Raw genomic sequence first — 9,907 nt, 5'->3', positions numbered from 1 at the left:
CCCCAATGGGGAGGTAGCAGAAGTGCCAGTGGCCTGAGGACTGTCAGCAACTTGTTTTCATTCTGGGGTCTGGCCCTTCATGATCGTTCCACAGGGATTCGTCTGTGGCACACACACTACACAGAACTGCTGCAGCAGAAGATGGGGTACCATAGGGGTTATGAGTTCCTGTATTTGGGGGATTTGTGGTCCAATTCCACCCTGGATATGGGAGGTGTTTTTTCAGGGAAAGACAAAGAAGCTAAAGGGGTGCAGGGATCAATTCTCTGTCCCGGTCCTCTCCTATTTTCTAGCCCAGTATTTCCCAAGTCCAGCAACTCTGAGATGCATCTGGGCAGGTTTTTCTGAATGCTATGCCCGGGTGCCAGCCCCCAGGCAGCTCAGTTTAACTTTTAGATTTCCCTCTGGAAGAGGTTGGGCATCTTCTGTTCTTATTTTATTTTATTTTATTTTTTTACGTAATGTGTCGATGTCGTAACAAGGTTGAAGGGAGGCACATCTCACACAACTGCATGAACACCCAATCATCATGCTTATGAACTGGAAAAGGTTCATCTTCTGTTTTTAAAGCTCTGCAGGTGATTCTAATGGGAAGCCTAGGTGAGAATCCCTGCCTGATGGGACGATGCAGGCAGGCAGATGGATTCTCACTGGGCAGAGGGCCAGGACAAGAGTCAGTGCTTGCTGGGGGTGTAGGGCAGGTAACATACTCAGAGTCCTTCAAGTCCTTCAGCAATACGATGCAGTAAAAGCTCTTGGTTAGAGCACAGGTAGATTCTGACCCTGCTCTCCCTTTTCCTCGCCTTGGGTAAATAGCATGGCTTCTAAGAATCTATTTCTTCATCCATAGAGAGGATAGTTGCCATCTGGAAGGTTGTGATAATGAAGTGATTAAATCTACACAACCCTAAGTATATCAATAGAAGGTAGTCTTTTATCATAAAAAATAAAGGCCAATGGTACACTCATGTTCATAGCAGCATTATTTGTGATCGCTAAAACATGGAAGCAACCCAAGTGACCAGCAATGAATGAATGGATAAGCAGAATGTGGTACATACATTCAATGGACCATTTTTCAGTCTTAAAAAAGGAAGGAAATTCTGATGTACACTACAACATGGATGGACCCTGAGGACATATACTGAGTGAAAAAGTCATTCGCGAAAGGACGAATAGTATATGATTCCACTCACATGAGGAACTTAAAGCAATCCATACCATAGAGACAAAAAGAAGAATGGAAGTTGCTAGAGGTGAGAGGAGAGGGGAATGGAGAATTCAGTGTTTAATGGGTACCAAGTTTCAGCTTTGCAAGACGAAGAGTTCTGGATGTGGAGGGAGACGATGTTGCACACTATTATGAGAGTAACACAATTAGACCATACACGTAAAAAAAAATGGTTATGAGGATAAATTTTACATTATGCAGGTTTTACCACAATTTTTAAAATGAGGGAAAAAATAAAAACAAAGCTGGAATTGGAGATACAGCAGACCACAGACCTGCGGGGGGTGGGGGGGGGCAGGGGGGGGTGCGTAATGTTCTCAGGGAAGGGCGGATACACGGCCCTCCCTGCCTTTAGGCCTCTCCTTTTGAGACAGATACAGCAGGACAGATGTACAATGAAGAACTCAGGATTTACATCACTAATAAACAGGAAATAATAGATGAGTTTAAATATTTATACGGTAGGCAGCCTTCAGGGTGCGGACATTAACAGGGAGGGCAGAGAGGAAGAGAGGAGGGGCAGGAGACATGGGAGCATGTAAACCTTGATAGAACATGGGGGTTGAAGCTGCCTAAACATGTGTTTCAAGTGTACCCAGAAAGAGAGGGACAGCTACAGGCGGGGGAAACCCCCAGTCCAGGCCCAAGGGGAGTGTGCCAGAAGTCTGGGCTGGGCGTTCCTTCCACTAGATCCTTGTTTACCCTGCAAGGCTGGAAGAGAATGTAATCAAATTATGACTCGTTATTCTAAATTACCATCTCCAGTGGGGAAAGCAGGCAGGCAGGGAGCCTGGAGAGGGGAAACAAGTTGTTTCTAGGACAATTGTTTGCTCATTCTCCTGTTCCCTCTGTCCCCAAGCCCTTTCCCTCCCTTTCTGCCTTCCCCTGTCCTGGCCTCTCCTTCCCTCCTTCATGGGCTCTGCTCCCCCTGCACTCCCTCCCCACTGCAGCTCCTGGGGCAGGGAGGGGGGGAACAGAGTGGATAGCCTTAATCTCAGCAGGTGACTATAGGTAGGACCACAAGGAATATCCTGTCCCCTCCCCCGCCCCACCTACCTGAATTTTCCAGCCCCTCCCAACTCCCAAGCAGAGAAAGCAGACACTACCCCTCTATTCCTAGAAATCGGGTCACTTGTTTGACCAGGACTGTGTCTCTAACTGGCTGTGTCATTTTGGCAAAGTTACCCATCCTTTCTGGAGCTGGGAGGTTATTCCAGAAAGAAGTCCATCTGCCTACCCTTTCCTGCTCCCAGGACTAGTGTGAGGACAAAGGATGATTCTACTGTCAGACCCTCAGATCTCGGAGCCTGGCATGAGGCCTGAGGCAGAGGCCATGCATAGGCCTTTGGGGAAAGGGGCAGCAGCTGGGCATGTAAATGACCCCCACAGAGATCCAGGGACTAATCTGGCCTGAACTGGAGAGCTGGATGTTCCCCTAAAGAGCATCCCATCATCCTCTTGCCTCCACTCACGCCTGCACGCAGTTTCTCAGAAAGGAAGGTTTTGAGTCACAGGTTCCTTTGAAAGGCGAAAGGGGAAAGGAAAGGAAAGAGCTCTCCCTCTCCCGCCAATGATTCCACAGAGCGAGCAGGGAGGGCAACTCCACTTCCTCCTCTGGATTCTCACATCCATGGCCTGGCAGCTTATGGTAATCAATTTAACTGAAAATCCTCACAGGGGTTAAAGGAAAATGGAGCAAAGGGGGGTGGGGGGAAGGTGGCATTTTCCCACCTATGAGAGTCTCTCTCTCCCCCTCTCTCTCTTACCCACCCCCCCACAGATGGTCAGGAGTACCCATGCCACAGATAAAACCTACTTTACATTCTTTTACTAATACCCTTAACTTTAATAAATTCACACTGAAACCATCAGTCCAACGCTCACCCAGAGGTTACCTGGGACAGTATTAATGGGGTGTAGTGACTGCCCCTTCCTGGTCCCTGCAGTCTTGTCACTGGCCTACACCTTCCACTCACTACTCCCCATTCCTACCTACCTTCCAACCCCCCACCCCTGCCCTGCCTCCACCGATGGACAGTCTTCCTGAGGTGCCTGCAATGGCTCTGTAGTAACAAAGGAGATGAAGCTTGGCTTCCCTGGCTCCCCAGCTTCTTCCCTCTGCCTAATTTGGCCCCAGTGACAGACTTTCAAAGAAATACTCTAAAATGATCAAACTGTAATGTTAGAGATGACCTCAGAGACTCCCTGAGCAAATGTTCACCCTTCAGGTGAAAACCCGGAGGCCAGAGTGGTCTGGGGACATGCCCTAGGTCACAGGCCAGTCAGACACAGATGTAGCACTGAGATCCAGGTCTCCTGACTCTCCTTTTCCACAGAGGCCCCAGGCTTCCTTCAGCTGACTCCTTCCTGCCTCTCCCATGACCACTTTCTTAACTTGTGCTACTCTAGCAAAATACCTCAGAAGTGGGTGGCTTAAAAACATTCATTTTTCACAGTTCTGGAGGCTGGATAGTCCAAGATCAAGATGCCAACAGATTTGGCTCTTGGTGAGGGCTTCCTGGCTTGCGGATGGCCCCAGTTCCACTCTGTCCTCATAAGACACAGAGGGAAGTTCTGGTGTCTCTTTCTCTTATAAGGGCACTAATCTCATCATGGGGGCTCCATCCTCATGATTCATCTACGTGTCACAACCTACTCACTTTCCAAAGGTTTCACCCCCTAATATAGCACATTGGGGATTAGACCTTTAATGTATACTTCTGCAGGCAGACCCAAACCTGGCCTTTCCAGGATTCTGAAGAAAACCATTCCAAATAGCAGAGGTCTCCAGAAATTCCTGCCAGCTGGTCCTTAAAATAGCCCCCTACTCACCTAGATACATATCTTCCTGGCCTAGGACCCACAAGAGCTCTTGGCCCTCTGAAAAAGCCCACAGACACTAAGACAGAACTGGGGATTTATGAGTGGATGTGGGATGTCCTGTGGATTCAAGTGGGACCTTTCAGCAGAGCTTCTATCATATCCAGTGACCAGATCACAGCCCACCATCAGCCCTTCCCACCAAGTTAATGGGCTAGTCCAGACTGACCCAGCTGGTCAGTGGCAACTCTAGTGCCCCACAGCCTTCCCCTCTGTGGCAGAGCCATAAACGCACTGTTCAGACTTTAATTTTAAGAGCAAAGACCCCAATTTTCAGTTGCTGAGGATGCTACAGGCAGAAAGTCCTGAGCTGCCAATCCCTATGGATATTGCCTGGCTGAAGAGGGGTGGCCTGCCCACATCCAGTGGCTGATGGTGATGGGATACAGAGACTTGGCCCTCTTATTGCTACTTGAGACAGCCCTGAAGATCACCTCAGCTTTGGAAAGGCTTTGGGAAGCTGGGACATTTCACTAAGTCCCCATTGCTGCTTACCCCATTCCTTGGCCCGATCCACCTTCCTTCCCTCCCCTTTAGCACCTCTGATCCTAAGAGCACTCCCTAGAAACCCACGGCACACTAACCTCTGTCTCCGAGTCCACTTCTCAGGGAACCCAATCTGCAACATATTCTGAATCCAGAGTGCTTTCCATCACTCTGAAAGACTTTGTACTTACTTAGGGGATAAACATCCCCAAAGGCAGGCAAAAATAAATTAGACTCTGTGTGGAACATGGAAGATGAAGAGGACTTGACCCTGGCAGACGTCAGAAGGAAAAAGCAAGCTCCCCAGCAGACAGTCAAGATGCTAAGTAAAGACGACAGGAGCAAGATGGCAAATGGCATAGATGCTTATAAAGACGCGCTTTGAGGTCAGACAGTCTGCCAGACAGACGGATGACAGAGTGCAAGCACTTGGGCACGGTGACATCCACATGAGGATGAATGTGAGGTTAGTTGGTGACAAGTCCATCAGACCTGAGATGGCACATTCTCTCTCAACCTTGGCACATGGATAGATGTGGGGGTGGGGGTGGAAAGTGCCAACTGCCCACTTTTATCTGGCACTGGGCACACAACACCTGGACACTGGGCCCAGTTTAGCATGTCACATTTTAAGGAAGATACTGACCAGCCACTGCTGCACAGCAAGGGCTGAGGTCTGGAACTTGAAAAACAGAAGCTAAGGATGAGTGGATCAAACACACTTAGGTTCCAGTGTTGTCTTCAAATAACGTAAATGCCATGGTATAGAAAGGCGTTACAGGGCAGAGCAGGCACCGGCAGGTCATGAGGCACAGATTTGGGCTGCCTAAAAATGGAGTGGATTCCTTGGCATAGCAAGGTGTGCCCCATCAGCTGGAAATGCCCTCTCAAAGTACCATGTGGATCATGGTCCTGGCACAGCTGCTCAATGCCCCCTGACACCCAGTCTCTCCTTCCTCCTTGGTGTATATAAACTTAGCTGTGCACATGGCTGTCCAGGCTCAAGACCCTCCTCGGAAGTCCCTACTGCCAGATGCAGCTGTAGATCTAAGTTTGGGACGTGAGGGCTGTGCACTGAAAGGTGTGTGCCTTGCATGAGCTGTCCTCAAGGATGGCAGGTTAGGCCATTCTTCATTTCTCTCTCTTCCCGCTCCCTACAATAGATGGTTTCTATGGAGATGGCTGGCGCTCAAGCTATCTTCTAGGATGATGAGGTGGCAGAGCAACACGTAAGAAGGAGCCCAGGACTCTGCTTTAGAGCCCTTTGTCATCTTATCGAAGTGGCTGCTATATGGGGTTTTCTGCCATACATAGTTGACCTGTCTCAGAACACAGTGGTGACCATTTATTAGTTTTTCTACCTAGCACTTTTTTTGAAACAGTACTTCCCCTCTTTAGGGGAAATTCCTCTTCTTTTGCCTCACTTGCAGCTTCTCCATACAGGTGCACCGGGGCCACCAATCTTAGTCTTTCAATCTCTGTCTCAAGGTCAGGAACAACTGGCAGCCTCACAGCGGAAGAACAACTATTGAATAAAGTCAAAATGCAAAGACAGGGGCCTCCCTGGTGGTGCAAGGGGTTAAGCACTGCACTATGAAGCAATCCGCAGCCTCTGCAGCACGAGTTCAATCGTGGGCCAGCCAGGGAGCAACCCACATGGCAAGGCAGACTTCTCTTGTCTCCCCCGCTGCTCCCCTCAGCAGAGTATTTCAGTCAATCTGCCTGTTCTGTTCCCCACTCTGTCTCTGGTGAATTCTCTCACCCCCCACACCTCTGGCCTGTACCCCAGTTCTTGTATGCATAAATAAATATTTTTTAAAAATGCAAAGATAAATAGACAAGAGGAGGAGGGAAGAGACTGGTGGTGTCTGAGTCTCTGGCTTCAGTTGCTCTGAGGCCACCACTGAACACTGCTCATCCTGGGTTGGTTATATGAGAAGGCAAGTGTCCTAAAGTGGCGTCACTGTCAAAACTCAGGGAGTCCTGGCTAATGAGTCATCGCATGCAACCAAGGAAAATTGTGCTAAAGTGTTCTACAGGGTTAAAATCTTCTCCTTATGCAAGAACTGAATTTGGGCACCAGGAGAAAGAAATCTGATTAAGTTTCTCTCTTTTCCGGTTGGAACATGGAGGGTGCAGAAGAGAAGAAAAAAGTTCCTGCTATGCCAGAAATCCGAGAGAAGAAAAAGAAGCTTCCTGCTGTGCCAGAAAGCCTTAAGAAAAAGTGAAGGAATTTTGCCGAGCTGATGATCAAGTGCCTGAGAAAAAGTTTTGCCCAAAAGACACTCTGAAAGGCAAGAAAGATCTTATCTATGAAGCAGTTAAGCACCATCACAAGGAATAGAGATGAACAGAATGGAAATTCGAATGATTAGGATTGTAGGAAAAGCTGGCAACGTCTGTGTGACTGCAGAACCCGAATTGGCATTTGTCATCAGGATCAGACAGCAGTAGTGTGAGTCCAGGTATTGTAGTTTCTCTGCCTTTACCAGATGTTCAATGGCACCGTTGTGAAGCTCAAGAAGGCTTCAGGTCACAAGTCAAGGGTTACAAAAGCTAATGTTCCAAGGTGAACCTCAACTCGAAGTCAGCAAATGAACTGATCTACAAGGGTAGTTATGACAAATTCAACAAGAACTGCCCTGGCAGACAGCACATTGATTGCTCCTGCTTGGTAATTGTGGCATCATCTGTGTGGAGGATCTAATTCATGACATCTGCACTGTTGGGAAAAACACTTCAGAGAGGCAAACAACTCCCTCTAGCCCTTCGAATGATCTTCTCCATGAGGTGAAGAAAAAGACCACCTATTTTGTAGAAAGTAGAACTACAGGCAATGTGGAAAACCAGATTACAGATGAACTAAGGTGTCTACCATGATTGTTTCTGTGATCCGGTCACTTAATAGTGGCTGCTTTCAAACAGAGAAAAAAAAAAATCTGGCAAGTCTCTCAACCTGATAGACACGAAGTTTTTGCAGAAAGGGTATCCAGCCCTCTGCAGAAATGCCAGGCCACAGCCAGGGCTGCTTGGATTGGGGGCAGAAAGTGGAGCAGTGAGCAGGCCTCATGAGCCCCAACTACTGGCTGCAGCTAGAGTAAGGCTAATGCACAGTAAGCTCTGGGGGTCCTCATTAGGGATCTCCCCCTTGGAGAGGATTCTGGCTTGCGCCTGTGGAGTCACACAAAGGGCACAAGAGCCTGTCTTTCTTTTAAAGTTTTGTCTGGGGCCTCCTTCCTCTGGCCTCACTTTTCTGGAAGGTTGGGGAGTCCTGAAGTCCAGTAAAGCTGCCTCGTACCAATTCTACTTCTCGTTTGTTACCCCCACCCCACCCCACTCCTTGCTCCATATTAGGACAGCAGCAGGCATAGAAACTAATCAGTTTTGCTTTATAATTAAGTTGTTATATGGTAAACTTAAGTTTTGGACTTTTTCTGAATGAGCTTTATTTTACTATTATAGAAAGTCTTTTAAAGGGGGAAGAGGGAAGAGAAAAAATAAATCCCAGGGCAATCACCCAGTTTACAAAATGTTTGTCAGAAAAGAGCTGACACCCCTGGAGAGTGTTCCCCTAAGTAATAATTTGTTTACTAAAGGTACACAGGAGCTGCTCAATTGATACTTGATGGTAAAATGGATCAATGAAAGAATGAGAGGGGTAAGATAAGTAATTTGGACAGAGTAAGAGTCCTAGCGAGGGAGAGAAGCAATACTGAAAAATTAGAGGAAAACAGGGAATTTGTATGGACTTGAGACACACCCCAATTGTTTTGAGGTCCACTGCCAAAGAGGGCACACCTGTGGAGAAGCCACCTTACAAACCACCTTACTCCTTACAAACAGCAAGGAGTTCTTTGTCCAAGGTCCCCTACTCATACCTGTTTGGAGGCCGTGGCCCCCAAAAGCAGGGAACTACCCTTTTTTAAAGGTCATGGGAAACCAAGGTAAGCAGCCAGGGGAACCCAAAGCAAGCAGTCCCAGCCTCACTCCCAACCCCACACACTTCACCAACGGGGTTGCTGTCTCTTCCCTCATCTGCACAAAGCCAGTTGGGAAGGAGGGGCAGTGGCTGCAGATGAAACCAGACCCTTATTGGGAGGCTCACAGCCTGAGCTCCTAGCCTGGGCTGGGCAGGGCAGGCCACGTGTTGTTATGGTTGAGTCGACCAGCTGGGTTTCAGCAGGGGGGTTGTAAGGAAACCACATCAATTAGGAGAAAGCAAACAAGCCTGTCACTCAGGCGGCCAGCCCTTTCTCCTGGTTTCTCCTGCAGCCCTCTCCTACTGTGGTCTCCACCAGATCCACTCTCGCCACTGTCCCCCGGCCTTTCCACTGCCTCTGCTCATTCACAGCTAACATCTGTGTGGCTCTTGGCTCTCAATGCCTCTTCCTGGGTGAGGTAGGAGGAAGACTGGAAAAGCACATTCATCCACAGCTGGGACCAGAATTTCCTCAGCCCTGGAGCCATAGACAGACTGACTCACCCATGGCTCCTTCACTCTTGCCTTTGCTCTGCCTGAGCCGAGTCTGTCCTGGTGGCCAGCAGCAAGTCACTAGACCAGATCGTTTCTGCCTGGAGTTTTAAGTTTTTCTTGGCAAAAAGAATATTTCTGGGTTTATCTCTAGTGAATGTTTGCCTGAACATCTTCATTAGGACGTTTTATTTGGGACTTGAGTTATCTCCAGATTTAAGTTATAAAGTCCAGGACAGTTTCCTCCTCCAGGGTGGAGGAAAGAAGGAAGATTTCCTTGGGGAGTGGGGTAGAAACAGGGGGCTGGGATCCTCAGGAGAAGGCGTGGGTAGAAGATTTTGTCAGCATAACAGTAGTTCATCAAAAACCTTTTCCCTTTGCAAAACAGGAGTGGCAGTTCTCCTGCCCACCTGCGACTATGCAGGTGCCTCTCCTTTTTCCTTTTCCTAATAAATCTGTCCTTTTAAAATTAAAATAAAAAAAAAACTGGTTCATCAGCCTCCCTTCCTTCTCTCACAAACATGCATGTGGTACCAATGCTGCTCCTCAAATGCCAGGATGGCTACTGCAGCTGAAATAGTCCTTCCCGTGCATGAAAGACTCTGCCAACAGCCTTAGAAACTGTGATTCTTGAAAAGAACCTTCCTCTGGGTGGCAGCTACCATTTTACAGCCCCAAAACAAAGGCCTTACTTCCTTTTATTCCATAGCACAAATGTACTCAAACATACACACACCCCAACTGAAGAGAGGGGTAACTATGATTGACTGATGAAGAAGAGGGTATTTTTGGAGAAGGAAGATAGGTCTTACAAAATATATCCAATATAATAGGAAGCA

At 48.0% G+C, this 9,907-nt stretch overlaps 1 non-coding gene across 1 annotated transcript; it reads right to left on the bottom strand.

The window, feature by feature from the left end:
- Positions 1 to 452: 452 nt before the first annotated feature.
- LOC119253644 (small nucleolar RNA U13) lies at positions 453 to 552 on the bottom strand. Its single transcript, XR_005127174.1, has one exon. It is a non-coding gene; the product is annotated as a small nucleolar RNA U13 (small nucleolar RNA).
- Positions 553 to 9,907: the final 9,355 nt, after the last annotated feature.

Source organism: Talpa occidentalis, unplaced genomic scaffold (genome assembly GCF_014898055.3).
Source record: "Talpa occidentalis isolate TD23 unplaced genomic scaffold, MPIMG_talOcc4v2.1 talOcc4.2, whole genome shotgun sequence".
Classification (NCBI taxonomy): Eukaryota; Metazoa; Chordata; class Mammalia; order Eulipotyphla; family Talpidae; genus Talpa; species Talpa occidentalis.
The sequence above is the reverse complement of the archived record's forward strand: the minus strand, read 5'-3'. Positions and strand labels throughout refer to the sequence as shown.